At 40.0% G+C, this 15,498-nt stretch overlaps 1 long non-coding RNA gene across 1 annotated transcript; it reads left to right on the top strand.

The window, feature by feature from the left end:
* Nucleotides 1-11,905: 11,905 nt before the first annotated feature.
* LOC119736917 lies at nucleotides 11,906-14,518 on the top strand. Its single transcript, XR_005272319.1, has 2 exons — nucleotides 11,906-12,506; nucleotides 13,808-14,518. It is a non-coding gene; the product is annotated as an uncharacterized LOC119736917 (long non-coding RNA).
* The last annotated feature ends 980 nt before the right edge of the window (nucleotides 14,519-15,498 follow it).

The following is a 15,498-nucleotide window of genomic DNA, read 5'->3' as shown; positions in this document are numbered from 1 at the left end:
GGTTTTACAAAATATATTTATACACTTTGGGCGCATTATTTTTGAATTAGAGATGATGGAAGGGGATCCCCAAAAAGCGGAGCTTGTCGAGTGGATCCCCTTTAACATGAATTAATACAAACATTTAATGAAAAACAAATGAAAAACAATTGAACCTTTAAAACCAATAATAATCCTGATCAAAAATAAAAGAAATACGGAGTAGTAACCCAGTAAGAAGATTAATCTGAGCTATTAAGTATTATAATTTGATAGTAAATTCGATTTAAGTTTGTATTTAAGTAATGGAAGGCTACGAATGCCCTGAAGTGTTTTATGTAAGGACTTCCAGTACTTATAGGGCCTTCATGCTTAGGCAAAAAAAAAAAGTCTCCGGTTTCTGGTATGCGCGCGCGTCGCCGTAGCCATGCGCGTCGGCAAACTGAAAAAGTTTTTTTTTCAATGAAAGATGATGTCTCAAAACCGCCAAACTCACTCGTTTGACTGGAATCCTGCTGCTGCACAATTTTAACGTGTTTTTAGATTGGGTTATGGTCGAGAATAAGCTTTATGTGGCCTCTCTGGACTCCCATATATTTGCACTAAGTTTAGTCGGGCACCAATTGCAGTCATCAGCCGACATTTGTAGCAAAAAAATCAGGTAAAAAAAAAAGCCACATCGCCGCACCACTTTTTGGGCAAGCTCCATACCAGAAACCGGAGACTTTTTTTTTTGGCCTTAATTGTCTTTTTGTAAACAGTTGTTCTTGCAAATGAAAAGTGCAATTCTCTACGTTGTCGGGTAAAATGGTGATGTATAGTTTCGTTTCTGCAGAACATTTGTGCAATGGAATTATTGTTTAAACGATGCATAAAGGCTCCAAGCTGAAGTGAATATGTTTACAGAAAAGAGGATTTGAATGGCTCAAGTCTGTCAACAGAATTAATAACTCTCAATGCCCGTTTTTGTAGGTTAAGAATTCTATTCACATAACTGGCTGCACAATTCCCCCATGCTAGGATACCATAGTTCAAATTAACAGCGATATCTGACTGGTGCGATTAGAACGACAGAGGACGCAAATAATTCGCGTTTGATTGTGCACAGTGACAATTTCTACGCGAGCTCTTGCATGAAAACCGCACCCACAACTTTTTTTTTTGAAAAAAAGGGGGACCGATTGGCTTAAAAAAAACCTGGTGGAATTGTGTAAATAAAGCCGGGAATCAACTCCCTGGTTTTTGGGTTTCCATCTGAGGGCAGAAAATGACGGTGGAAAAATGGGTCCTATTTGCCAGAGAAAGTGAAGGGATGTCATGGCTGCACGCAGGCTTGGGTCTTGTCGACCATTACAAACACAATCATTGTCGTAAACGTTGGTATCTAAAAATGTCTATATATGCAATACCACCTACACCGGGGGTTTGTGTAGAAAATATCAGACGGTTATTTATTATTACTGCCCATCGATCATGCTCCATTCACTTCGGCAGCAACCGAAAGCCCCATTTGAAAGAGTAAGTTATGCTTCAATTAGACAGGATCAAGGTACCAACTTTTACCGCATTGTTGGCCTTCGCACGCAATGTGTTGTGCTGCTTCGGCAAATTGATTGCCCACAAGCATTCACTTTAGGCCCAAAAAAAAGTCTCCGGTTTCTGGTATGGAGCTTGCCCCAAAAGTGGTGCGGCGACGCGGCTTTTTTTTTTTTTTTTACCTGTTTTTTTTTTTTTTTTTTTTGGCTTCAAATGTCGGCTGATGACTGCAAATGGTGCCCGACTAAACTTAGTGCAAATATATGGGAGTCCAGAGAGGCCACATAAAGCTTATTCTCGATCATAACCCCGTCTAAAAACACGTTAAAATTGTGCAGCAGCAGGATTCCAGTCAAACCAGTGAGTTTGGCGGTTTTGAGACATCATCTTGTATTGAAAAAAAAAAACTTTTTCATTTTGCCGACGCGCATGGCTACGGCGACGCGCGCGCATACCAGAAACCGGAGACTTTTTTTTTTGCTCTCTTATGTGTATTATTATGCCAAGGGTATTAATAAAATAGTTTTAAAAAGTCATGGCCATGTTTTTTTGAGAACTTAAAAGTTAAAGGCTGGCTTGATTGACGTTTTGGGTTCGTAGATGACCGTGACGGAAAACCTAGAAAAAAACAAACAAACTTCTCGTAGTCTGGCTCCCTGACAATGAAAAACAATTGCTTCGTTACTGTTTACGCCTTACGGTACATGTACCTTTTTTGATTAGTTGCTTTCATTGCACTTCTTTTGAAGACTGCTTTGAACTTGTCTTCTGGCAGCAACAAATAAAACTAGTACCGCATACTAAACTACATCCTAATTTACCACATCATGATCGGCCAGGGCATAAAGTGAAGTACTACAGATACACAAGACATTCATTTTTGTGTGCATCATTAACATATCTTCCAAATACCAGGTGCTCGTTTTCCCCAAGGGCCATTGTATGAGGCCTATTATCTAAAGGTCCGATTCGTGTTGGATTATGTGTAATGTGTTATATGATTATTTAGTAATATGACGAATTCATTACAAATGTCGGAAAGAGCAATTTTAAAAACAGACGAAACAGCTTGTGTTCGTACACGAACACAGTCATTTCTAGTATTTGTGAAAAATGTCATGTGCGCATCGGTATCATGGATTCAACTCAACTCACTTATACGTCAGGGTTTTGTGACAAAGTACACTGACAGTGAAGTGCGGATACAAAGCCGCCTCACTCGTCTTTCGCACGCAATGTGTTGTGCAACAAGGGCGGATAGGGGGGGGGGGCAACGGGGGCCATGCCCCCCACCTCCAAACGAAACCATCTTATTTTTTAAAGTGGCGTCGCAATAAAAGCAGGCACTGCGTACACCACCGTCTTTTTCCTCAAAAAGATTGGACAAAGTAGTCAGATATAGCCTCAGATCGCACCACAGAGCATGCATCTAGAATTCAAGCAAGGCAATAGGTGCGTCTAAGTGCATGGTTTCTTGGGTTATTATAGTTCATATATATCGAGGCATGGATATTCACACAACAACACGTTTAAATGCGAAGATTTATTTCATGTTCTTGTTTAACTGGTTTGACGGTTCTTTTCCCTTCAAACTTCCCGAATTTTATTTGGTCATGCATGGGGCGTTGATTTACCAAAGTTTTGTGTTTGGATTAAAGAAAAAGAAACGAAGGGCAAGGAAAGCTGATAGCTTCAAAAACTGCGGTCAGTTGAAAGACCCCAATCGGGATTCAATTTCAAAAGTCAACCATGCATGTGAAGTGGGAACAAATGGTAAAGAAAATAATGACAATACTGTCGCGTCTGTCATAAATTATGATACACACTTGATGCAGACTATTGATCACTGTTGGATCAATCATATATATATATATATATATATATATATATATATATATATATATATATATATATATATATATATATATATACATGCAATAAATTCAGAATATTAGTTAAACAAACTTTGGCATATCTCTTTCTGAACAGACTGTTTCGTACCATAAGGCACTCATCAGCAGATGAGTGCCTTATGGTACGAAACAGTCTGTTACGAAACAGTCTGTTCAGAAAGAGATATGCCAAAGTTTGTTTAACTAATATTCTGAATTTATTGCATGTTTATAGGCGTGTGTCAATAAAAACGCAGGATTAGAAACAAAAATATTAAGAATATAAACCACCCCTATTCATCATAATGTTAACCTTCGTTTCAAAGTACCTTTCCTTCTCTTCACTATGCCTTTGATCCCATCTCATTTGGACAATCCTGTCATGAAATAGAGTACATTGAATAAGGGTTATAAATTCCAAGCTGGTCTGATTTGTGAAATCACACATACCTAATGAAAGGTTTGAATTCAGTACAGGTGAAAGTGACATGTGTGGCAGGATTAGGCTTACATAATCCTTTAGTCCACAATCAATGTTATTAGTCAATAATTCATGATGCTTTGAAACATTGATAGTCCAGTTATTAAATTTAAGTGATACTTATCATCAGTTGTTTCAAAGAAAGTTTTGTTCTGGTTTAATTGTCTTCAATGCATACCTGCATTGTACATAACTGGTCGTTGTGTTAAGGTCATTGAATCAGACCAACCCGCTTCAGAAGGGCTTCACAAAACTTCCCATAACTTTTGAACCAAAGTCCAAATTCCACCAAACAAAAATCTTGTCAAAGATGAAATTATGGACAATCAAATCCTTATCAAATCAGGCACACCAGTAGCATAATTTTATCAGAAAAAAAAATCGCTTTGAATCCTGCGTTTTTATTGACACACGCTGTACCAAGTGCACAGGGGCATATAATAACAGGATAACCGGCAAGTGCTGTTGTGTAAAACAGCTTTTGTAAACTAAACTTAAAATTGAAAAAAAAAAAAAAATCCCATGGACATTGTAATAAATCTGGCGATTTGTTTTGTCCAGGTACGTCGTAAGCCTTGGGCGCTTTATTGGGCCCAACCACCGCCAAAATACTGGCAGGCCTAATCCTCTTTTTGCTGTTACCCCCTTGTTCAAACCTAGGTAGAACAGATACACAGAATGTTCGAAATTGGTTTTGGTTGTGAAAAATGTCATGTGCGCATCGGTATCATGGATCCAACTCAACTCACTTATACGGCTAGCCTTGGTCAATGCTCTCGTCGTAATTCGTCCCGTACGCGGTCAATCGTCGGCATATATCCTCACGCGCTATGCACATGCATGTAAAATTACAGCGCAAACAGCGACCTCACGCGGCCACTATTTTTATATGCAAATCAGTTGAGGACGATCTCGAGCCTTGGTTCAATCGTCGGCAAAAGCTTATGTTTTTCTTTATTTTGCGCTGGATTTCTAGCGCACGACCTCGTATGCGAATACAGATAAGTGTAGGCGGGGCTAATATGTGGAGTGTCCAATCACACCTTGGTAAATCCGGACGTCATCAAATTATTTGCAGCTATTCGCCTTTTGCGGACGTGACAGTAACCACAGTTTTTGTGCATTGGTGCCGTGTGCAGAGACACACAACGTGTACGTGTATGGATTATGTACGGTGCCGCGTTTCATAATTCACTATGCAAGTTTCCACGCAACGATCGACCAATAAGAAAACGACATTTAAGGTCAGCTAAGGCTATTAACATAATGAGCACCACCCCCAAAACCTCACATGGACGATTGAACCAAGGCTCGAGCTCGTCCTCAACTGATTTGCATATAAAAATAGTGGCCGCGTGAGGTCGCTGTTCGCGCTGTAATTTTACATGCATGTGCATAGCGCGTGAGGATATATGCCGACGATTGACCTCGTACGGGACGAATAACGACGAGAGCATTGACCAAGGCTATTATACGGCAGGTTTTTGTAACAAAGTACACTGACACTGACAGTGAAGTGCGGATACAAAGCCGCCTCACTCGTCTTTCGCACGCAATGTGTTGTGCAACAAGGGCGGATAGGGGGGGGGGGGGCAACGGGGCCATGCCCCCCTCCCAAACGAAAACATCTTATTTTTTAAAGTGGCGTCGCAATAAAGGCAGGCACTGCGTACACCACCGTCTTTTTCCTCCAAAAGATTGGACAAAGTAGTCAGAAATAGCCTCAGATTGCACCACAGAGCATGCATCTAGAATTCAAGCAAGGCAATAGGTGCGTCTAAGTGCATGGTTTCTTGGGTTATTATAGTTCATATATATCGAGGCATGGATATTCGCACAACAACACGTTTGAATGCGAAGATTTATTTCATGTCCTTGTTTAACTGGTTTGACGGTTCTTTTCCCTTCAAACTTCCCGAGTTTTATTTGGTCATGCATGGGGCGTTCATTTACCAAATTTTTGTGTTTGGATTAAAGAAAAAGAAACGAAGGGCAAGCAAAGCTGATCGGCGGCCAGTTCAATTTCAAAAGTCAACCATGCATGTGAAGTGGGAACAAATGGTAAAGAAAATCATGACAATACTGTCGCGTCTGATACACACGCGATGCAGACTATTGATCACTGTTGGATCAATCATCTATATATATAAGAGAGAGTTTAACTCGGCCTCCCAGACGATGTTTGCTCATGAAAGGATCCGAGACCGCGGGCTCACGCGGCGCCAGAATCGCTCCACGTCCGTGGAAAAATGCGGAGGGTGTCTTCCGCCGGGTCGGACACTTCGTGTCGTCCTGATTTTCCCGTACGGACCGGCGATCCGTTTCGTCGATTTTTCGTGACTGCGTTTTGCGCAGGAATTTGCCGTCGCGTGCGCTTTCACGTTGACTGCCTGGCCGCCCCCTGTGCTGGCTTTTCTGCGTGTCTAGACTGTGCGAGGTCAGCGGCTTCAACGTAGGGGTTCCGTTTACGTGTTCTACTCGGCCGTTCTGCAAAAGCGTTCACCAAATGGTGGTGGGGTGACCTTGGTAAAATATTTTTTCTCCATGGTGCGTGGCCACCAAGTGTCCCTATTCTTTCATATGCTTCGCTTGCCGCCCCTGCGCTGAGTGCAACGAATACTCAGAATGACTACACATTAGTATGCCTTGCGCGGTCTGACCAATCGAAAGTCTACACTGCGTAGTATTTCCGGGCTATGCAAAACTGTTGATGGCAACGCGTACTGCAGCCTGCTCCACACCCTGCAAACGAGGTTGGGTCTACGGTGCTCGCTATTTGAAGCGCAAACATGTGACGTCGCGTGATAGAGTGCTGTTGCTTCCATAATGTGTTTACAGCTCCATGCTTCCACTACCAAGGCTGAGCGTTGTGAGTTCGCTGCCCGCCACGTATAATTCAGTGTCGTGTTATAATTTCGGGGGCCTGTTTGGGGTCAACGAAGGATCGATGCATTCACAAAAAAATCTACGAAAGTGTCCGACCCGGCGGAAGACACCCACATTTTTCCACGGACGTGGAGCCATTTTGGTGTCGCGGGAGACCGCGGTCTCGGATCCTTTCAGGAGCAAACATTTCTCGGAGGCCGAGTAAAACTTGCTCTTATAAAGATGGTTGAACCAACTTCAATAAAAGCTAAATCGACTTTTTCCTCGAAGACGGTCTCGCAAATTGTAAGAAGTTCAAGTTTACGTTTGTTGAAGAGTCCAATACTGAAACTTAATTATAACCTTCCTCCATGATCGTTTGTAATTTTATGGTAACACTCAACATTTTCATTTCAAATGACACCTTTACGTTTTATTGCATTATGATGTATTGTCAAAACTGTACAATCAGCCTTCGCCTGTGTACTACGGTAACCTTTTCACTGCGTTTTCCAAATGCGACTGCCTCACAAAATGCCAATTTAACAGACCAACGGGAACATTTACAAATTACAGACAGTTGCCATGGTACATAATTATCATGTGCGTAAATCGACGGGGGACAGGGGAACCCCCCCCCCCCATTTTAAAGCGGGGGATATTGTTTGGTCCCCCCCCCCCACACACTTTTTCTTCCCCGAATAAAAATTGTAGCCTACAACAATGATTCTATTGTTCAGAATACATGTAGCTGATTCAATTGCTCCAAACTCAAAACTTTACAACATGATCTTTTGCTGAAATTGGTTTTAGTGGTCAGAAATTGCCTCGCATCACACCACAGAAATTGCTTTTCTATAACTGTATGTCTCCTTAACTATATCCCCATTTACATTTAACTCCCCAAATTTTCATCCCCAACACTACGCCCTACCCATTGAGTACAATGAAACGTGGACTTTCCCACCTCCACTGAATGAACGAGAGCATGGGAAAGGATACAAAAATCACCATCAATATTTAAAAAAAAAAAGAGCTAACTTGTTTCTTATATACTGAAAGCACACATTCTGACAGTGGTTTCTGTCTTGAGTTCAATTATTAAAGGGAACCTGCAAAAAAATTTGTATTACTTAAATAGATAAAAAAAAACAGCTTTCTTGCCATGTTACTATGACTTTCAACCTTCTTTTGTAGTAGTAAAAGGGAGAAATTTCAACATTTCAATTTTTATGCTATTGAACAGTTCCATATTCATGAGCCAAAGCGTGATGTCATTCAAAGCAGAACAAAAGTGTCTCTACAGCTTTGTGTACAAATATATATCAAACTTTTTTTTATTTTCTTGCAGTAAGTTCCACTTTTTACTTGCTTATCATGTTAAACAGCTTGTTTGGACACTAGCTGTCGCCACTAGTTTTTTCAAAGCTTTTTGGGGGGGTAACTTTGAAGGAGTTATGTTTGTACTGTTCATATGCACTTTTGACAAGGAGTTCCTTGTGCGACATAAGCAAAATAGCGTCCATAATAGGTTTTCCCGGCCAATTTCCTAAAATGTTCATTCACTTCTGAAAATCGGTCATTCATTTTCGTCTGAATTTGAATGCACGTCTTTAATCCCATTTCAATTCAACGAAAGTTCAATCGTTTTCATTGTCCGTGCATTCGGTTTTGAGAAACAGACGGCCAATTACGTTACCTGTGCATTCATTTACGCGAGCATACCTTTTCGCGCAGAGTTCTGGAATACAATTTCGTGAATGTGCAATATAAAGTGCGTTTTTCTCATTCAAACTTAGCAGATTGCATCACATAACATGAAACTAAAAGTGAAATAAAATGACTTATTTTTGAAATCGCCCTCTAAAAGCGAAAAGGAAGTCTTGTAAACGAATCTGAATGAGCATAAACGAAATGTGCTTAATTGATTGAATGGAAATGAAATCGAATGCTCTGATAGCGAAAATGCATGAAACGCGTGTTCAGAGCGATTCTCAAATTCAGATGAAAATGAATGACCGATTTTCGGAAGTGAATGAACATTTCAGGAAATTGGCTGGGAAAATCTATATATTCCATGAACAGAGCCCCCTAACGTCCTCTGGTGTGTCCAGCCTCCCCCCTTTCGCCCCCGAATTTCCACAAGTGGAGGATTTGGGGTCATATCCACCCCCAATCTTCGACACGGATGTACCCCATGGCCCACGGATGACCAAACACATACTGAATTTACATGTTAACTATAAACTTCATCCCCCCCCCAAAAAAAGGAGAAAATGCAACTGACTTCCCTTTTTGACTCCCTGCAATTACAATGAAAATCACGAAAACACAAATTCAATGGAAAGCCTTGTCCCAAGATATAGGCCTAATTAAAGAGACAATTTTATTTACATTGATTTCGGCAATAATATCAAGTTTGACTGACACAACTGTAACATAATTATTATTTTATATTTTAAAACAACAGAAAAAACTTAAAACGAACACGTGTGAATACATTTAATCACAATCGATATAGAGAAAAGTGCAGCACTCAGAGCAAACTGCAACACTTGGTATATTAAATAATTTTCCCTCAGAAGGACCATCAAAATACATGTTTCAGCGCATAGCCAGCACTTCTCCAATTCATTAATTGTTTAGTCTTTGCAATTTGCAATCTTTCTCCTTTTTTACACAAATTTTCATAATTCAAAAAGTACATTTGCAATGTGTGTTCCTATCATAAAAAAAATCGGTCTTGTGTTTCCATCACACATCTCTAAAAAATACATCCTACTATTCAGGCCACCTTGGTAACATGCACTGTGTTTATATATAAACATGTATGTTTACCATAAACGCCTGCGTGTTACTAAGGTAGTGTGAATAGGCCTAAGCCTACACAAGTTCAACCCTGCACGCCATCCTTTTTTTCTCGTAACCATAACTGTAAACCATTTCACAAATTGTTTGTCTGAATCTTTAATAGCCTATACAACATTTATTTTTAGCTGCACCACCGGGATCGTGAATCAAGCGCTGTCAAACCAAAAGGACATAAGTCATTCGCATTATTGTTAAACCTAAACTGCGAGGGAAATTTCAGCAGTTTCTGAATCTTTAATAGCCTATACAATATTTATTTTTAGCTGCACCACCGGGATCGTGAATCAAGTGCTGTCAAACCAAAAGGACATAAGTCATTCGCATTATTGTTAAACCTAAACTGCGAGGGGAATTTCAGGCGACGACTTTCTTTGATCTCATTTGCAGTTGGTTAGGCCACAAAAAAAGTCTCCGGTTTATGGTATGCGCGTGCGTCGCTGTAGCCATATGCGCGTCGGCAAAATGAAAAAGGTTTTTTTTTTCAATGAAAGATGATGTCTCAAAACCGCCAAACTCACTGGTTTGACTGGAATCCTGCTGCTGCACATTTTTAACTTAAAGAATAAGCTTTATGTGGCCTCTCTGAACTCCCAATCCCATATAGGCCTATTTGTACTCAGTTTAGTCGAGCACCATTTGAAGTCATCAGCCGACATTTGAAGCAAAAAAGTCGGGTAAAAAAAAAAAAAACCCGCGTCACCGCAAGCTCCATACCAGAAACCGGAGACTTTTTGGGGGGCCTTACATGCGATTGTATTGATGAAAGGATTTGCTAACAATTGAAAAACTACCACTTTCTTGTCACTTCCAACGAAAACAAGTTTTACGATCTTGTATGTATTGTTGCAACACATAATGTGCAAGAGAACAAGATGAGCTGAATTTCCACTGCATGTTTCCTTTAAAGTCTTGTTGGCATTTTAAAGTTTGTCTGTAATATGATTCTCACTAAACTCAATAGCTTCCAATGACATTCAAGGACAGCTATAAAAATGGGCTACGTTTGTAACACATGCATAACTTCTGAAAGCATTGGTACATTTTTGTGATTCATTTTTTTTCTTTAAATGAGTGGAAGAACATGCTCTTAAAGACATGCTTGATTGGTGTTGATTGTTTGCTTAGAAAACAAAGACAAGTTAATCTTTAATCGACTCTACGAGCAAGAACTCTGAAATGGGATAAAATGTCTTGGCATGTGTTTTTTTAATGTTCAACCAATTAGTTGCGGGTGCCCGCAACATGCGGGTCCACTAAGGGAACTCTAAGGGTGCTTCGTGAATACCACTTAACGCAAGTCTTACGTGCCCTTAACATCCACTTACGGGTCCCCGCAACGCAAACATTTACGGGTGCTTTGTGAATAAGCACCAAGAGCCCAGAGCAACAATCTAATGCGTCATATGCGGGAGCTCTGTGTAGGTCAGAGCTCAGGGTCCTTATTCACAAAGCATCCGTAAATGTTTGCGTTGCGGGGACCCGTAAGTGGATGTTAAGGGCACGTAAGACTTGCGTTAAGTGGTATTCACAAAGCACCCTTAGAGTTCCCTTAGTGGACCCGCATGTTGCGGGCACCCGCAACTAATTGGTTGAACTTAATACCAAGACATTTTATCCCATTTTAGAGAACTTGCTCGTTGTAAAAATTACAGGCAGATTCGATTAAAGATTAACTTGCCTTTGTTTTCTTAGCAAACAATCAACACCAATCAAGCATGTCTTTAAGAGCATGTTCTTCCACTCATTTAAAGAAAAAAATGAATCACTAAAATTTACCAATGCTTTCAGAAGTTATGCATGTGTTACAAACGTAGCCCATTTTTATAGCTGTCCTTGAATGTCATTGGAAGCTATTGAGTTAATAGTGAGAATCATATTACAGACAAACTTTAAAATGCCAACAAGACTTTAAAGGAAACATGCAGTGGAAATTCAGTCCATCTTGTTCTCTTACACATTATTATGTGTCGCAACAATACATACAGGATCGTCTTACTTGTTTTCGTTGGAAGTGACAAGAGAGTGGTAGTTTTTCAATTGTTAGCAAATCCTTTCATCAAAACAATCGCATGTAATGGGCGCTATTTTGCTTTTGACGCACAAGGAACTCCTTGTCAAAAGTGCATATGAACAGTACAAACATAACTCCTTCAAAGTTACCCACAAAAAAAGCTTCGAAAAAAACTAGTGGCGACTGCTAGTGTCCAAACAAGCTGTTTAACATGATAAACAAGTAAAAAGTGGAACTTACTGCAAGAAAATAGAAACAAGTGTGATATATATGTCGGACCCTGTTAAATTAGGAACCATTTTAAAATTTGGTCCGACAAGTTGTTTGTCCCTTTCCCACGGTGTGTGGTTGGAATTCTTAGTAAGCGGGCCTCCTCCGCGCTGACCACGTCCTGTTCAGAAGGACATCTTAGACATTGCGTCACTCCACGGATCTAAGTTTTTCCTTCCAAAGTTCACAGCTTCCATTGTTTCAATTCAAGGAAGTTCGATCACGCTGACCATTGAGTCATAAAAGGAGGACCAGATTGGTCAATCTTAAGCTGGCCACGTTCCCTCAAGAATGTTAGCCCACTACTCCTTTTCTGATTGGCTTTTCCGAAGATGATATCATTATTTTAGCTTTTTGACCAATTGGAAAGTTTTCCCAAACCTGTCCGAGCGCGTGATCAGTAGGGTTTTTAAACCCCTGCTCCACCTCAATTCTTCAGAAGCGAAGAAGACCTCGATGCGAGAATATCTTAGAGTGCTACCCTTAGCACTTTTGATAAGTTAGCCTAGGAACGATTGCGGACTTTACTAAGTCATTTTCTCGTGAGAAACGTTCCTAACACTTTCCCTCGCATCATTTGCAAACGTGCTTTGTGATACAGGTAAGCCGATGTTTTTCTTATTTATGTATAATCCACTTGTATATAATTTTGGTGATTGTGATAGCATAAGAATTGTCCCGCCTATGGATAATTTCGAGACAGCTTCACATCCGGCATGAGTTTCAGCCATTAATAATATGATTGCCAGATTTTGATTCACTATGTATGCTGTATCTCTATTGTAGTGTAGATATTTGCTCTATAATCCTTTTATTCACTTTCCAATTCTTATCGTTACCGTTATACGATGTAGGTTTTTATCACTGAATTGATCGTAAGGTTTTGACCAATTTTCATGTAACCCGAATCCTTGCCTGATTTCAGAATAACTGCCTCGGTCAGTTAGATAGTTGTATATAACTTGTACCTGATAATTCTGCATTTTAGCTTCAAGTGTTATTCGTGTATTCTATATTTCCTTGTAATCTTATGTTGAAGTGTTTTCAGTTCATGATTTTAAAGTGAACTCTTGATGAGGCCGTTTATTGCCATCCCTCATTCATTGTGCCACATTGATTCTGTTCTGATCTTTACCATCTGTGCTATTTTCTTGCTAGTCTGTTACCACGGACACGGGATTGAGTGTCTTGTGTAATTGTACCCCTAGGTGACCTTGAGTAGGGTCAGTGCCCACACGCACACTGTCTTTTTGGCTAAAACATTGCATGAGTGCATGTCCAAGTGATCATGAGCAGTTGTGAAACTTTTATTTTCTCTGCAGTGTACACACATGTACAAAATACGTGCGTGTAAGTTCCATTCGTTCTAGGGTTTGTTTTTGAGTCCCTTTACACTATGTTTGTCGTTACTTCGAGATGACCACTGGTTTAAGGTTTTTGTTACGCATCCCATTCAGTTAATTAGTTAGTGTGTCTTACGACCGGTTGCGGTTGAGAATATGTGAGCAATCATGCCCTTTGCCCCCACACGACCAATCTCATGTGTCAAGCGTGCACATGTACAAACCACTTCCTTGTTCCGAACTTGTTTCTGACTTAGAATAATGTTCTGGGTGAACACCATAAACTTTAGTTTTTATTAGTTGTTAAACTATTTTGGCTTACTTTATACTATTTGTAATCTCAGTTTTTAATGTTTTTTGTAGTTAGTAATTTAATACAAAGTTGGTTCTAAATAAGAAGCGAAGAAGACCTCGATGCGAGAATATCTTAGAGTGCTACCCTTAGCACTTTTGATAAGTTAGCCTAGGAACGATTGCGGACTTTACTAAGTCATTTTCTCGTGAGAAACGTTCCTAACACTTTCCCTCGCATCATTTGCAAACGTGCTTTGTGATACAGAACACGGAGTCCCCAGGTCACGCTTTGAGGAGTCGACCCGGTTCGATTCTTCGCCCGGCCTGTTCCTGCTTCTCACCACCACCCCTCTCCGTCTGGACCACCGTTCGCTGGACTTCGCCTGGACGCTGCTGCTCTACCTGGACCCCATCCGAGTACGACACCGCATCGGCAAATCAAGACGAGTTCCAACGCGACGCTTTGGACCCAGCTAAGATCTTATAATTTTATACTATTGTATAAAATCTCCTTGTTGTATTTTATCGATGTATTCATTGATGTTTGCTATAATTCCTTGTGTTGATGTTTCAGTGGTTTGACTTCATTGAGCTTGTTGTATTTATTCATGCTGAACCTTTGCATACTTGTTGACTTTTGACTTTCACATAATTTGAAGTTTGTTGACTTTGAACACTTGCAAATTCTTTCCTTGGATTCAGATGATCTGAGATTTTGCCTATTGTTTTCACATCCTTTGATATTTTTTGGTTTTTTTCAATTAACTTTTTGTTGCAATTGTTCAGATTTTCCCATTGTTTGGATTGCATTGTTGTTTGAAACGTTACACCACTGAAAAGTCACACGCATGATATTTTGGATTTTGATGATTCTTTTATAATTGATTCTTGACCAATCACTGTTGACATTGATGATTTATGATGTGTTGATGAAATAATAACAGAGTGAGTTCATAGAGGAAAGGACCAACTTTAATTTCTGCTATCTGTGTGATTTTCATTCTGAGCAAAGTTCCGTCATTTAACAACGAACCGACATAGGTCCTCAGACTATGCTTGAGATAAACCTGTGACATATATTTGTACTCAAAGCTGTAGAGACACTTCTGTTCTGCTTTGAATGACATCACGCTTTGGCTCATGAATATGGAAAGTTTCAATAGCATAAAAATTGAAATGTTGAAATTTCTCCCTTTTACTACTACAAAAGCAGATTGAAAGTCATAGTAACATGTCAAGAAAGCTGTTTTAAATCTATTTAAGTCATACAAATCCTTTTGCAGGTTCCCTTTAATAATTGAACTCAAGACAGAAACCACTGTCAAAATGTGTGCTTTCAATATATAAGAAACAAGTTAGCTCTAATTTTTTTTAAATATTGATGGTGATTTTTGTATCCTTTCCCATGCTCTTGTTCATTCAGTGGAGGTGGGAAAGTCCACGTTTCATTGTACTCAATGGGTGTTCAGTTTGCATCACGTGATGAGTGGTAAACAAGTTTGTGATCGTTTTATTGAAATAGACATAACTTCGGATTAGACTGTGCAATTTAGGTGAAATGTTCACACTTAAAATCCCATAAGATGTACTTCGTCCCATAAAAAAACAAAGGGCGGCAGTCGCTTCCCAAAAGTGGAGGACATACCTATTACGGCATGGAGTGGGCCCCGAAATTTTTTGGATTCTACATGCTTAATCTGTGGTGCGATCCGAGGCAATTTCTGAGCACTCAAACCACTTTTGTGAGCAAAAGATCATCTTTTAAACATCATTTTTTTGAGTTTGGAGTCATTGAATCAGCTACTATAGAATCATTATGTAGGCTACAATTTTTATTCGTGGATAGAAAAAGTGTGTGTGGGGGGGGGGGGGGGGGGGGCGGGGGGGGCAACGATATGATATCCGCTACTTAAAAAAAAAAAGTGGGGGGAGGACTTGTCCCCCACCGATTGACGC

The sequence above is a fragment of the Patiria miniata genome, unplaced genomic scaffold (assembly GCF_015706575.1).
Source record: "Patiria miniata isolate m_02_andy unplaced genomic scaffold, ASM1570657v1 HiC_scaffold_3, whole genome shotgun sequence".
NCBI classification, from domain to species: domain Eukaryota; kingdom Metazoa; phylum Echinodermata; class Asteroidea; order Valvatida; family Asterinidae; genus Patiria; species Patiria miniata.
The sequence above is the reverse complement of the archived record's forward strand: the minus strand, read 5'-3'. Positions and strand labels throughout refer to the sequence as shown.